Source organism: Strix aluco, chromosome 12 (assembly GCF_031877795.1).
Source record: "Strix aluco isolate bStrAlu1 chromosome 12, bStrAlu1.hap1, whole genome shotgun sequence".
Lineage (NCBI taxonomy): Eukaryota > Metazoa > Chordata > Aves > Strigiformes > Strigidae > Strix > Strix aluco.
Window position 1 is genome coordinate 24,976,336 of NC_133942.1, and position 14,742 is coordinate 24,991,077.

General features: G+C 42.7%; 1 protein-coding gene across 5 annotated transcripts in view; it reads right to left on the reverse strand.

Moving 5' to 3' along the window:
• The window catches only part of ATOSA (atos homolog A), a 49,645-nt gene that overhangs the window by 26,421 nt on the left and 8,482 nt on the right, over window positions 1–14,742 (reverse strand). The window contains exon 1 of one of the 5 annotated variants that reach the window (XM_074837920.1): window positions 9,495–9,578. The exons of 2 other annotated variants lie outside the window; for them this stretch is intronic. The gene's annotated coding sequence lies outside the window, so the exon portion shown is untranslated. Of the gene's footprint in view, window positions 1–2,808; window positions 2,932–9,494; window positions 9,579–14,742 lie in introns of those variants that run through there. 2 more of the 5 variants (XM_074837913.1, XM_074837919.1) reach the window with 2 other exon arrangements.

Below are 14,742 nucleotides of genomic sequence, written 5' to 3' on the forward strand. Positions count from 1 at the left end.
AGCCTTCCACACAGTCTGAAAACTTTCAACCACCAGTAGCCAAACACTCTCACCTTCACACTATGATCAGGTGCTAACAAGCCCAACTGATTGTTTTTGACAGTCATGACCTTCAGACTCTGAAGTCAGGAACTATAACAAACTAATTTAAACTTGCACAAATCAGACATCCCTGGTAATTCCTCCCTGATTTTAATCTCTTGAAAAGTATATATTTTTTCAATGTACGGAAAGATACAAGACTACTGAGGTACCTCCTGTATGTTGAAAATCTCCTCAAAGCTACCTATCAGTATGCATTTTTAATAGATATTGCAATTTCTCAGTTTTACTGCAGTAACAAAAAAACCCAAAATAACAGTAAGCCAGAGAAGGCTGTGGGATGGGGGTGGGCAGAAGCCTAGATGTTCGGGGAGGGGGGGGGGGGGGTGGGGAAATAAAAAAATCTGTGACCTAGTCCACTTTTTGGTGAAAGTAGTCTACTCTATTAAAAGACTATTAAGATAAAACAACTGAGGCCTCCCACGTGCATGATTAGTATGTCATTTCTTCAGGGGCAAGAATTTTGATCATCATTTATGTGTCACGTTTTCCAAAAGTTTTGGTTTCGTTACTAGCATTACAAATTTGGAAAGGGTGCAAAAAAGGTGCTATCAGCAACTCACCAGCACAGCAATATGCCCTGCACCCACTCAAAAAGCAAACCCTTGCTGTCAAGGGCACACAGCACTCAATTTCAAATATTCTGTTGTCTTAGAGGAACCTATAAAAACTATAATATTATGAATTAAAAGAAAGCCCTGATAATGCCAGCACTGTTACCCAGGTCAGCTGATATCCCTGTTTCGGTTAACCCAAGATCCAGATAGGTGAAAGCTAATTTGCTTTATTTTTCAATTCTAGAGAAGATGACAGTCTGTGCAGTTTTCCATGAGGCTGAAAAGACCTCATGGGCCAGGAATTAAAAACCTGCAACTGCCTGAGCAGTAATGAGCTTTTAGTTCAATCCAAACCATCAGAAGTCATTTTATGTGTCTAGAGCTATTTCATCTGTGGAAGTACTGAATAGCTTGATGGATGCAGGTTTAGTTCCTCTTTGTTTTCATGCAATTTGAAGAATTGCCAGGATCTAGCTGAGTGACATTCATCTTGTTACAGTTCAGATTTATTTTAAGATTTAAAAAAAACAAACCATAATCAGACTAATGAAACTCTCTGGACCATTCAGACCTTGTTTGGGGAGGTTTTCCCTTCACACATACACACATCTTGGAAAGTACCTTTTTAAAAACTGGGCCCACTTGAACACTGAAATTTCAAACAACATACTTGTTTGCTTACAAAATTTAAATGTCTGCTTTCCCTCTCCCCTTCATTCAACCATCCTGCCAGGCTTGCACTGCAGCTTTGAAAGCTACCAGAAACATCCAGCCACTGGGCACCTCGTGGAACAAAACAAGTTTATGACAATCCTAGATGCAAGACACTCATAGGAAGTGCCAAAATTAACACTATTAGAGCAAGAATAATAGTGATGTATTCATTACGTATCTGCTCAAAACAATCCTCCCTTTAAGGGAAAAAGTGAGTTCATGGATGACTGTGCTGTTGCTGGCGCAGAGAGAAGACAGGCATGGTGAGGGCCAGCAGGCAAAAGTCTCCCTGCACAGCGCTGACCTCGAGTCACCCGTCATCCCTGGCCTCCACTCCAAGTTTATTGGTTGCACGTGTGTTTCGTAACACCCTGTACTGTGTATTCTTCGAACATACTTTCCAGAGAACCAACGGGACAGGGCTCACCCCTCCACCACCACTTTTAACCCCATCTCACCAGCAGCAGTATCCTGCTCCTCAAAATAAACTAGCAGTTTAGAGAACATTAAAGGATCCAACCTCTACGTTTGCAGGCTCTAAAAATCAGGTGACCTGTGAGTCAAGAGACAGAGCAATAAATTATTAGGAAAAACAAAACACTACACTAAAAATAGTGTACATGAGCAGCCTATGAAGAACAACAGTTTTTATCCAGTCAAAGCTCAAGGCCCTCCACAGACTCTTTCATATTCTGGACAAAAACAACTGACATAAGCAAAGACAGATAAACAAATAAAGCCCAGCCTTAGTTCCTCCTTGATAACTTGCAAATATATATTTAATCAAAAGTAACCAGCGGGGGGGAAAAAAAAAAGTTGAATTTGGGACCAGCAGAAAAGATATTAATGTCCAAAGTAAATATTCAATGAAACTTAAATCAGAAGATGTCAAAATCACTTTCTTTTAGGGAAAATTGCTCCAAGCTGCCTTCAGCTCAGAAATGCCAAAAAGTCACTATTTGCTACACATCAACTACTAGCATAGTTCAGGCAACATTAAGGATTCACCCACTTGTCAGGTTTAATAGATTTAATAAATTATTGTGAATGCTCAAGTTGAGCATCAGGCAAAAAAAAAAAGCCCCCACAAACATTACAGAATCCAAGTGCCTGACAGCCATACTGGTTTTGTCAACCCTTGCAGTTACCAAAAACATTCTACAAAGATTTTCTGTTAGAAATCAATAAAGAAAACAAAGTTCATTACTATCAAGTGACAACAATGCGTAACTTTGTTGGAGGAAGAGGATCTTTTTTTAAGAGATAACAAAGTAAGGGTAGAAGAATACAGTCAAAAAGATTTTAAGTTTACACTTAGGAATATATGACTACATTGGCTATGACTGTAAACAGCTGGTTTTTGCAATCACTTATCTTCAAGAACTAATAAAAAACATATCTGAGAGATTTTTAGCACAGAACATTTTATTCTTACCATCTGAATTAGCAGCTGATCTTGAGAGGACCAGAATCTGGCATGGGAATTCAGACAACAAGCAACCTGCCCTCCTTATCCCCAGAAAAATATGCAAATTGTGTTTACTACACCCTTATTGCTGGGTTGGATCCCTAGGAAATAGCATTTAGAGAATTGCTTTCAGAGTAACTTGGTTTTGCTCTTGACTATAGAAAAACACTTCCTGAAATCCTAAAATTTTCCTCAGAGATAAATTCTTCACACTCCAAGCTGTGCTGAATCTGGAAACATGCCCTGCCAGTGGGGACCTCTGGGCTAGGCACAGCCCACGTGAACGCCACCCGGGCTTCGGCTACCAGATGGCAGTGCCTTATCTGCCTGTTTGGGGAAGTGCCAGTGGTGCCTGCAGGATTTCTCATGAAATCATCACTGAAAATGAGTGTGAAAGACATAGAAAAGAGTATGCCTCACCAACATCCAGCCTTGTGAAGAAGGTGCATCTGGTTGGTGTCTAACATGAAACCCATATTTTCCTGTTGTCTTTTCTGCCTCTCAAAACGTCATCTTTTACAACAAGCAAGTGACTTTAAAAAAAAAAAAAAAAACAACAAAAAACAAACAACTTTCAAGATCTTCCACAGCTAACCACCATTCCTGTTGTCTTCCACGCACTATTGCAATAAGCTTCCAATTAGCCTCTGATTACTTTAATCACTTGTACTCCCTCCCCCCTGTGTTGCCCTATAGTCGGGAAGAACACACTTGATATAAAATGACTGCTTTCCAGCTTCTCTCTTAGAGTGATAAAAGCTTGTTAGCCTGTACGCTGGGAGCACAGTTTATCTGTCTCATCAGTATTATCCCTTTGTTTCCTTACAGCCCTCTGTTGGAAGTCATTGATTTCGTGTTTGATACTTGCATAAGGTCTGAGGTGAAGCTGGCCTTTTGTTCCATGCTTGTATAATACCCAGGAAAAGCTGATACTTGAATGTGCCTCAATTTGTATCACAGATAATTTTTATAGTAATAATAATCTTCAGGTAAGAACTCCAGGAACTTGCCTTCCTTCTCTTTAAAAGTAGTTTTATGACTGAATTTATATATACCTGGAAGCTGAAGAACTCAACTCCTTGATCCATTTAGACAATCAAACACAGCAATATGATACACTCTGGAAACACAGTTTGAGAATATAGTGGCTTGGTACACATCTACACGAAGGATTTCCTTCACGCTGCAAGTAAGGCAACTTTGTAGCATAAGATGCACAGGCATAGATATTCCTCACAAAACCAGCAAGAGCTGAAGAAACTGTGTTCTTAACATCACTGATTTACAACAGGTTGTTTATGCTTTATGAGAAGTGACCTGCATTCAGTAATACACACGGGTCTTCTTCACAGCTTTCCCAGGGGACCAGATCAAAACCTGCCTCAGAAGCGCTTCCCTCCAGTAGTTTCAGCACCATGAAGCTTAGTCTATACCAACGTTCCTTCAGGTGTCCTACCCTAAAAAGAGATATTGAACCTTCCATTCTGAATTTAACTACAGTAGGTACAGGAACTGTTGAGTAACTTTGCTGTAAAAATAAGAAAGATAGCACTTGGGATCCTTCTAGCATCCTGCTCACAGCAGCCAAAGGCAAGCACCTTAGCAAAAAGATCACGGACAAAGCAGGGCTGTAGCGTTATTTCTCCAGAATACTCTCCCCATCTTTAACAACTGAACAAAAGGGGCAGAGAAGGTCCTACCCCATCCAGTGGCAAACAGCTTCAACCCTGTCCGTGACCCCCACTACAGACCTCCACTGTCCTACAGTGACATTCCCCTACTCCCACCAAGGAGGACAAATGCCTGGCTGCAAGTGCAAGTCAGATGAAAGGCCACATCCACCCCACAAGCTACAGGTTCTTCCTCGCTCCTCTATACCATGGTCAGGCCAAATACCCAGAGCTTCCTACCTGCTTCTCCCTTTCCCTCTTGCAATGCTATTTGAGTTGCAGTAGGTAATTTTCATGTTAAATTAAATGAAAAAGATTCAGATAGATCTACTCAGATTATAAACTTTTATATTTAAACTAACGCTTTAACTGCCAGGCACTTTAAAGTCTACAGCACTTCAAACATCTTTTAGAAAGATCTTATAAGAACTAAAATACACAAGGGCTCTAGGAATTCATACCCACATTCTCTTAGTTTATGTTTTTCTCCTCCTCCAGCTGGTCTGTTTTGCCTTTTAGAATTTATTTTAATGTCCTAAAACCAACAAGTTATCTTCAATTTCATAAACTTTGCTAAAACTGGAGAGAAAAAAAAGTTAGTTGCCATGGCAGCAGTGAGGAGTCTCTGGGTCAGGATGCAGAGAACTTCTCTTGTTCTGTCTGATCATTTGCATCAGAAGTTCAGCCATCTGTTATTAACTATTTAACAACAGTCTTGCTTGTTAGCGCTGGTGCTTGCTATTTAAGTTTTCAGAATCTATCTCCCCACCTTCAGCCCTTTTGTAAATCTCCTAATTAATGTGGAAATTAATCTGAGGGCTCAGCTATCTTTCAGGTAGGATGACCATGATTGCTTAAACTTGGTCAATGTTCTCCTTTCTCACCAAGGAAAAAGCATACACTTAAGCAGACACCAACCTCTGGAAGCAGCAGCTTTATTGTTAGAGCCATCAATTTGAAAAGAATTTCATCAGACAGTAGATGATGTGGCTGAACTGCGAGACAAGCTATATCCGTCCCATTTAAGCATACTCCACTATGTTACATTCCCAAGTGCCACAGCATCCCTCAATCTTCTATGTCCCATCAACTCAATACTGTAGAAGAAAACAGTTTTGTCATTTTATTTCAGATTATAAATAGCATAGACTCAACTATGTGTTACTAGCAAGGAAATACTGCCTTTTATCCTCCAAGAGAATCTGAAATATATTCATCTACTAGCTGTATACATTAAGAAAACAAAAACTTAGTTCTCACATTTCCAAGCTTAGAATTGGAGTTTAAAATCTTTTACCTTATCTTGACTTCACTATCTTCATTTAAATCTGTATGACCTAAAGCAAAACACTGACTCTTTTTGAATCTAGTCCTAGGAGAGCAGGCCCATCTTGTTGATCCTCACTCATGCTCTCAGAAGAAAGTGGGAGGCTATACAATGACAAAATGAGAACAACATGACTGTTTCTTTTACTGTTCCTTAAACTTCTTCACAAAAATGAAATTAGTACTATCAGGAGCAAGTAAGAGGCCTTCAGCAGGAAGTCCTTGTTTCAGTCATTCAACACCTTAAACACTGCATCACATATGCTAAGAGCGCTCTGTTGACAGGTACAGCCCGTAAAGCTCAGATGCTCTGAGCTTACAAAGTGGAAGAAAAATTTGAGAAGTATTTATTGCAGAGCATCAGAAGACTAAATCACACATCCAAATAACAATACAGTATTTTCCAGGTTAGTCTTTCATTCAGATGACAAGCAGACCAGCAGCCTGTTATATGCACTAGCAATCTCAGTGTGGCAAGACCACAGTGCAGACAGCACTGGCTAAGATGCCTTCCTAGATTCTACAAAGATGAGAGATTTGGTAGACAGAACCACCCAAGCATAGGATAGGCCTGATATAATGCAATGGTTTAGAGACCTGGGTGATACTGTATCAAAACAAGAACCCAGTTAGTTTCATTACTTCTGGTTCCCATGAGAACAATGCAACTAAACAGTCTAGAAGTGTCTGAAAAGGTTTTCTTTCAGCATGTTCAGGAAAAGATTCATTACAGATATCCAACCGCACATACGAAGGCTTAGTGAATTACACCCAGGGCAGCTTTCTGACTATCAAACCTTGTCAACTCCAGAGACTTGGTTCAACTCCAAGAAGCTATGCGAACACTGATGGCATACCTAAGCCCAAGATAAGTACAGTCACACTGGGGAAGAACTGTTAAGCACATTTTCTACCTACATATGAGGCACCTACTAATGCTGCTGAGCTGCCTTTTTTTTTCCCCTCCCCGAACAAGTGAAAAACAAGAAAATGAGAAACAAACCAAACAGTGCAAATGCACTGTTAATAATAAAGCTTTTAAAGAATATTCACAAGGAGAAGAGATAGAAACACTCAAGAATTCAAGAATTTTATTTTAACAGACAACACATCAAACATCAGATTTATAGTATGCAGGTTAAGTAGGAGCTGATACTCTTATAACTTTATTACAACATCATCTCAGTTAGAAATCACACCCACAAGCTGGAAACTTCCACAGCACTGCTGCTAGAACAGAACTAGCTATGAAGGTACTTATAAAAAAGCACACAAGAAAAAAACATAGGCCTTGTTAGGAAGTGTCCTCAGGTGAGGAATGTAGATTAAAAATCCCATTATTTTATCTGAATTAAAGAAAAAGACAAAACAAAAAGCCCAGAGCAAACTATTTGCATGGTATCTGACCTTTTCTACTGCAGTTTCTTTCTGTATTCATCTTCTCTTTGTGCTTTCCTACTTCATCTCTCAAAACTTTGATGTTACAAACTGTTCGTTGTCATCTAAGTGGCGGGTAATTTATCTTGTGGAACTTTGTCAGAACATGTTTGACCACCCAAAATCTTCCTCCTAGCTAGTGAGGTTACCTACAGCTTCAGTAGGTTTGTTTCAGTATTTGCAGTCCAGATTATTTAGAGGGTGGGGTGGGGGAAAAGGAGTAAGGCTAGCAGACCAAAGGCAGAGACTGTACTACTTCATCAGGAATGCAAAGGACTGAGATGAAATTGATGATGGTGGAGCAGCATGAAGCTCCCCAAGTAATTTTTCCAATGCTATTAACCTTCACCTACAAGGCCTGCCCTTAAGCAGTTAAACAGTAACCTGCAAAAGTAAAAAAGTTACAAAAGAGACAATATATGCTTCTCATTTAAAAAATTTCTGGGAGAATGGCCAGGCCCATAAAATTGTTTTGAAACTTTATTTGGAAGGATAAATGAGGACATTACAACTCTCAAGCTGTGTAAAAGACTGCTCATTTTAAAATGGACACCAGAGCCTACTATGGAATTTTGAATGCATAAACAAAAGAACGTTTTTGATAGTTTAAGAATTGAACTGTGTCACACAGCATAATTCAGCTATTTACAAGCATCCAGTTATTAAGCTTTAATAGCCTTCTGGTACTCAAAAGAATAAAATGTTACATAGAGTCAAAATTTAAAGGCTTAACAGAATTTCAGCCAAGAATCTAGCTTGCCTCCCTCTCTCCTAATATATGGTAATTTTCTACACAGCAAAATGGCAGACATTAAATTAACACATTTAAAATTTAATATATGCAATTATGAAATTTCACTTTGTCCTCTCAAAAATTCCGTACTACTTTATAAAGCAATGCTTCAGTGATTCAAGGCCAGTATTCCCACACAAACCACAAGAGTACACTAGTGGAATTGTTCCTCCTCCTGTATCAGGAGGTGAACATCTAATGTCAGCAGGCTCACTTAAGCTAGAGCTCTGGCACCTTTCAGAGGAATATCAACATGCTCTAGACCCAGGATGAGAACTCATTCAAGTACTTGGTTGGAAAAACATTTGCATTTTTAGAGAACAGGTTTGCATGAAAAGGAAGGGATAATCCTCAATTCAGCATTGAGTTCAGTATGCTATTTAATTAGCTTTAAACATAGCATATAGTTGAGCAACCAGTAAGCTGGTAATTAAAAATACGTATTTTTAGTTGCCCCCAAAGCTGACATATTTGCATCAGCTTCATTTGCCTCAAGACAAACAAGTAGTGGCAAGGGGCTGATAATGTTTTCATGCATTGTTTCTAGCAGAAATCAAAATACTGTAATAGTTACCTCCTGCTAGAGGAAAAAGAAAAAAAAAAAAAGAGAGAAACTTGACCTACATAACAAGATACAGAAGAAACTCAGTTAAGCTTCAGGGTGTTTCTGGGAGGGGGGAGAAGGGTTTTTTTCTTCCATAACAATGAAGAGTCAAACAGTTACATATGGCTACACTAACTACAACTGTTAGCAGATTTGACATTTAACTAGATGTCTCACTTTTAAGGCTTAAAAATATCCCCCTCCAGTTCCAGGCCATTTAATACTCTTGCCCTAACAATGTAATGAATTAACAGAGTTAACTTTTAGGCTCTCCATTACTTTCCTTTAAAGGGAGGTTGGAAAAAAAAAAAAAAAGAAAAAAAAGCCCTCACAAAACCCAACCTTTCATAGGCTCAGTATACGGAACGAAAGGAAGAACATATGGTGAAACTGTTTGGTTTTTTTAAAGGAACTATTTACAGACTAAGTACAGCACACTTCTTCAGCTCAACCGGAGAGGCAAACTTCAGCATAGGCGGATTTTAAACCGCCTCTCTTCGGCAAACACCAACAAAACCTGCGGATTACTCTAACAGTTACACTGCCTGAACTCGTTCCGAGCCCGGAAGACTGTCCGGCCCGGTGCGACCGGCCTGCGAGCCTCCCCGCTGCCGCTCCTCCCTGCACCCTCCCCCGGAGCCCCCTCGCCCCCGTTTCGGTTACACGAGAACTGCCTCAGCCCCACGATCCGAGGACACCCCGGGCCGGGAGAGGGGGCGGCCGCGGGCCGGGCCCGCGCCAGGCCGCCCGCCACGCCCGGGGGACGCGGGAGCCGCCGGGGCCCGCGGGAGCCGCCGGGGCCCGGTTCCCTGCCGGTACACACCTTCTCTGCGCGGCCCTGCGCTCCCGCTGCGAGCCCCGCCGGCGCGGCGGCGCGGGTGGGTGCCCACGGCATCTTCCACAAAGGAGGCAGAGTAGGGGCGCGCATAGCAACAGGGCCGGGCGCCGATTGGCCCCGCCGGGAGAGCGCCGGCCTCCTCGGCCGCCCGGCCCGGCCCCCGCCCGGCCCCGGCCCGCGCCGCCGGGGCAGGTGAACGGGGCGACAAAACCCAGGGCAGCAGAAGCCGCTAATAAAACCGGGACCAAAGCGCTACTGTTAACGAGAAAGAGCGTTACTGCCGCGCGTGGCCCTGCCCGGGGAACGGGCTGTGGCGGAACTGCCGACACGCGTGGGAGGGCGGGCGGTGCCGGGGCACCCCCCGCGGGGCCACGGCGGCGAACGCCGAGCCGGCAGGAGCCGGCGACACCCAGACACCCACAGTGCGTCCCCGCTGCGCCACTGAAAGCCCCGACCCGGCCCCAGGCACGGCCGGCGGCGCCTGCGGGGGGGAAGGACAGGACACGCTGCACAGGCGGCACGCTGGCCCTTGGCTACCCGTACCAGTCCCCACGCTGGCCCTCTGGCTACCCGTACCAGTCCCCACGCTGGCCCTCTGGCTACCCGTACCAGTCCCCACGCTGGCCCTCTGGCTACCCGTACCAGTCCCCACGCTGGCCCTCTGGCTACCCGTACCAGTCCCCACGCTGGCCCTCTGGCTACCCGTACCAGTCCCCACGCTGGCCCTCTGGCTACCCGTACCAGTCCCCACGCTGGCCCTCTGGCTACCCGTACCAGTCCCCACGCTGGCCCTCTGGCTACCCGTACCAGTCCCCACGCTGGCCCTCTGGCTACCCGTACCACTCCCCACGCTGGCCCTCTGGCTACCCGTACCAGTCCCCACGCTGGCCCTCTGGCTACCCGTACCACTCCCCACGCTGGCCCTCTGGCTACCCGTACCACTCCCCACGCTGGCCCTCTGGCTACCCGTACCACTCCCCACGCTGGCCCTCTGGCTACCCGTACCACTCCCCACGCTGGCCCTCTGGCTACCCGTACCAGCCATTAACTCGAAGTTCAGAACAGCCCCCAAGTCTCTGTAACATTGGCACTACACAAGCAACGTTCACACACAGCACCGGTTTTGAAGAGTCAGCCCCGAGTAGCAGTGTATCTGCGGTGATGAATATTTACATCTGGAGTGGAAAAAGACAACAGCCCGTCTTCCTGCCAGGCAGCACAAGCTGACTTCCCACAGCACTTTTTCCGCTGCTCTGCTCAGTCCACTCGGAAGCGGCTCAGCCTCACCCTCCAACCCTTACAGTGTACACCGTGGGGAGGAAAACCCCACCGCTACCTCTCCTCACATTACTGTCATTATTAAACCCACCTTACGCGCTGCCTCCTTCAGCATTTTTTATGACCCCCTCCTCAGTTTTTTAGAGGGCACTTTTGGGGACTAATTTATAAAGTTACTTCAAGAGAGCAGTCTCAAAACTGCACGTATTATTCTAGGTGCAGCCTAAACAACATGTTGTCCGCGTTAAACAATTTCATTCAGTTCTCACCTATTTACAAGAACTAAAGTCAGATGACATTCACCATATTAACATCATCAGCACCAAAAAAAAAATTCTCACTGTCAGCCTAACCACGTTACAAAACAAGACTAAAACTCTTGTTCTGTAATTAGATGCCATGAAACTATGAGAAGTCCAGATCAAACTAGACTTCACAACCACATTCAAAATCCAGTAGCACTCATTAACCTATTCAAGAGCATGGAAAACATGCTACTTACTTCACAGAACAACTTTCCCACTCACATTTTATATAGCAGTATCATGTAGCTGTGGTTGCAAGAAAACAGAGTCTAGACAAGATTTTTAAGCAGACATTTTATCAGAGGAAGTTGGATACCTTTTAGTAGCTGGCCCATTTAAAGACTGTAAATACAGATAGTGACTTACAGAAAGTTATACACAAAACATACCATTTCGTTACTTACTAACATTCAAGCTTCCTGTATATTTTATCTCAGTTTGCTTTCCAAGTATTTTTCCTTCATGGAACATTTACTTCTACAAAAACACCATAGTTTATGCAGTTGTCCAAAAAAGCAAGCAACCACCTAGTCTTTGAAAAAAAGTACTCAGATCATTTTCTATGAAACAGTTATTCAGTATCTATAGGAGGGGTAAGAGGAATATTTATCGCATTGGTAAACACAGTAGGTTTAGAAGTTTTACTAACAAGACGCAGAAGCAACAAACCCTGAGTCAATTTGCACAGGGGCCAGCAGAGACAGCATTCAGGAGCCACCAGCTATCTTTACAGGCCAACTAACAATGTTTTAGTGAGGAGCAGCTGCCTCTAGATGACAGGCATACCTACCCACCATAATGCTCCTGAACAGTCTCCCCACATTGGGCTACTGGACTGCAACCACAAAGATTCCTTTCACACCTGATATTCTTCAAATATAGTAAAACTAGGACAGCATGTTGCCACTCCAGCTTTTAAGTTTACAGTCATAAGCCAGCTGTAGGTATGCAGAGCTGAGCTCTGCGCCTGTTTGTGGAAGAACAACCCAGAAATGAATGCATCTGGCTTAATAAAATGCTAAATTCAGAAAGTGCAATATTAGAAATTCCACCAGAAATCCCCACCTTGAAGCACGCTACTCATTTATCAGTTTGATCACATACTCTTCCACAAATTGCAGAGGCACAAGACACATAGAACAGGACATTGCTAGTGTGAATGAACATTGCTAGAGAATACAGCAGCACAGAGAGATATACGTAGGACTTTATCCTAAGCTGCATATTCCATCATCATAAAGTAGCTGCACTTACAATACTACTAATACCCTTGCAGTTTTAATGCTTACTACTCATCATTTTGCACAGTAAGATAAATAGACTGTATTTTAACCCACCTTCTGCCACAAATGGGATAACACTTACTAAAATAAAAAAAAATGAGGTCTTGATAAGAATGGATTTTATTCCAACACGACCTTTAGGAATAAGCAGTCCTACACATTTCACAAATCAGGAAGTCTCAGCCAAGTGTGGTTCATCTCAGTATCAAGTCAACTATGCATCAATTCAGAGGCAGAATTGGCCAGTAGACAGAATTGGCACCATCCCTACGTTACAAAAAACACCCAATTTCAGCCTTTGGAGGGCCATGCCAAAGCACAGGACGCCTAGTAACAAGCTAGTTCAGAAAAACACTCTAGTTCAGATTCCAGCCCTGTCTTGTGCTGGAAAAGCGAGTTGTGCACATGACTGCTAAGGAGTGAAGCATACGTGACTTCATGGCTCCTTATGTTTACACACCCTAGTTGTAGAGACAAGCTAAAAACAGAAGCACACTTCTACCAACACATCCCTGGCTTGAAACAATCATTGTGGATTGAGTTGTTAATTTGCAGAATATAAAAACACTTAAGTACTCATGTAGACAACCCTATTCCTCTTCTCCCCCATCAGATGTCCAATTTCTCAGAACAAAGCTGAGGTCAGTTCTTGATGCTTGCAATGCATGTTAAAGAGCTGATATACCACTCACAGTCTTAATTTATGTATAGTTTTCCTTTTTCTGATGTTTAAGCTCAAGTTTCTTAAGAAAGACTACATACAGTCTACAGCACACCTAGAAAAGTCAAAAGCATCAGATGCTAGCAGTTCCACTATGACTTTAAAACAAAAATCAGTGCATATCATAAAGCTGCTCAAAATTTCATACTAGAAGCTTAACTGAGGATGAACACAGCCAGCTTACAAAGTGTCCTAAAACATTGATGAAAGGCCATTATATATTCTCAACATGAAGATGGGATGAAAGACCATACAATGCATATCAAGCATCACCACTTAACCTTTTCTCTCTAGTGGATCCAAAATAGTCTCATAGAAACTCATTAATTCAGCAAAACTATCAGTAGGAAACATCCAAAGGCAGTACAATAATAGCCATTTATGCCAATTTTGGTGAACTTAATCGCTCAATGTAAGATGAGGCAGATGTGTATTCTAGTGGTTTTACACTGATATTCTGATCTTTACCTTCAAATTTTTCTGGTATTATCAACTATTCCTCCTGTTTCAGCTTCATAAACTGGCTACTTGGTTTTACTCATTCACTTTTTAACAGCATGCACACTTCTAAAAGGCATCCTCCACACCTTGCTTGTATTAGCATGGTATAAGCAGTTACGCTGTGAGTACTGGTACTAGTGTGGTTCTGGTAGCAATCACTACCCAGCCCATTCCTACAATTCTAATTCTCCATATACTTTGTTTCTCACGGCTTCGCCACGATAAACCATGATTCCGTGTGTGAGATGTTGTGGATGTCCCCTCCCTGGCAGGGTTCAAGGCCAGGTTGGACGGGGCTTTGAGCAACCTGGGCTAGTGGAAGGTGTCCCTGCCTATGGCAGTGGAGGTTGGAAACAGATGATCTTTAAGGTCCCTTCCAACCCAAATCATTCTATGATTCTATGATAAACAAAATTTCTTTGGCCATTCAAATAGCATGTGCTTCAAAAGGAAGAAGCTGTTTACCCCTCAAACTAAAGGAAAACAAAGCCATACTTTTCACTAAAAGGCATCTGAAGTGGGAAACCTCACATAGGAAATATGCTTGAAGACTCATTTTTAAAGAATTATACACCAGAGAAAAAAGTATTTACCTTTGAGTTGCATGGGTGTTGATATTAATCCCTTTGACCTAACCATGTATTCCCAGTCCATACTGATCTTGACAATTCTGTCCCCATTCAATTCCTACTGGTAGGAAACTTCTCCTCTTTCACTCCACATCACTGGAATATTTGCTAAAGCTCTTCTCCGTGCAACTTTCTCTTCCCCCACTACTCCCAAGTCCAACTACTTTAGCAGAATTAAAAGCCCAACTGAAAGCTATAACAAAAAAGAGCAAGTAAATAGGATGTCTTACTGGGGCTGTGTTGTAACATGCAAACAAAATGCACTGATACTTGTGACTTTACAGAAAACTGCACAGAAAAAAGCATCAATCCAACATATCAAAAATTCACTCTCTGCTAACACAGAAGTTACGTGTTCAGCAAGTAGTCATCACAACATTTACTCAGATATTATTCTTAACCACCCTCTCTGCCCCTCCAAGTCTGCAAACAAAGCCTTCTACCAAACTTGCTGACCTCCCTGAAAGCGTGAGTTTGAGCCATGGTTTGTTTCACTTACGTTGTTGGGCTAGTGCC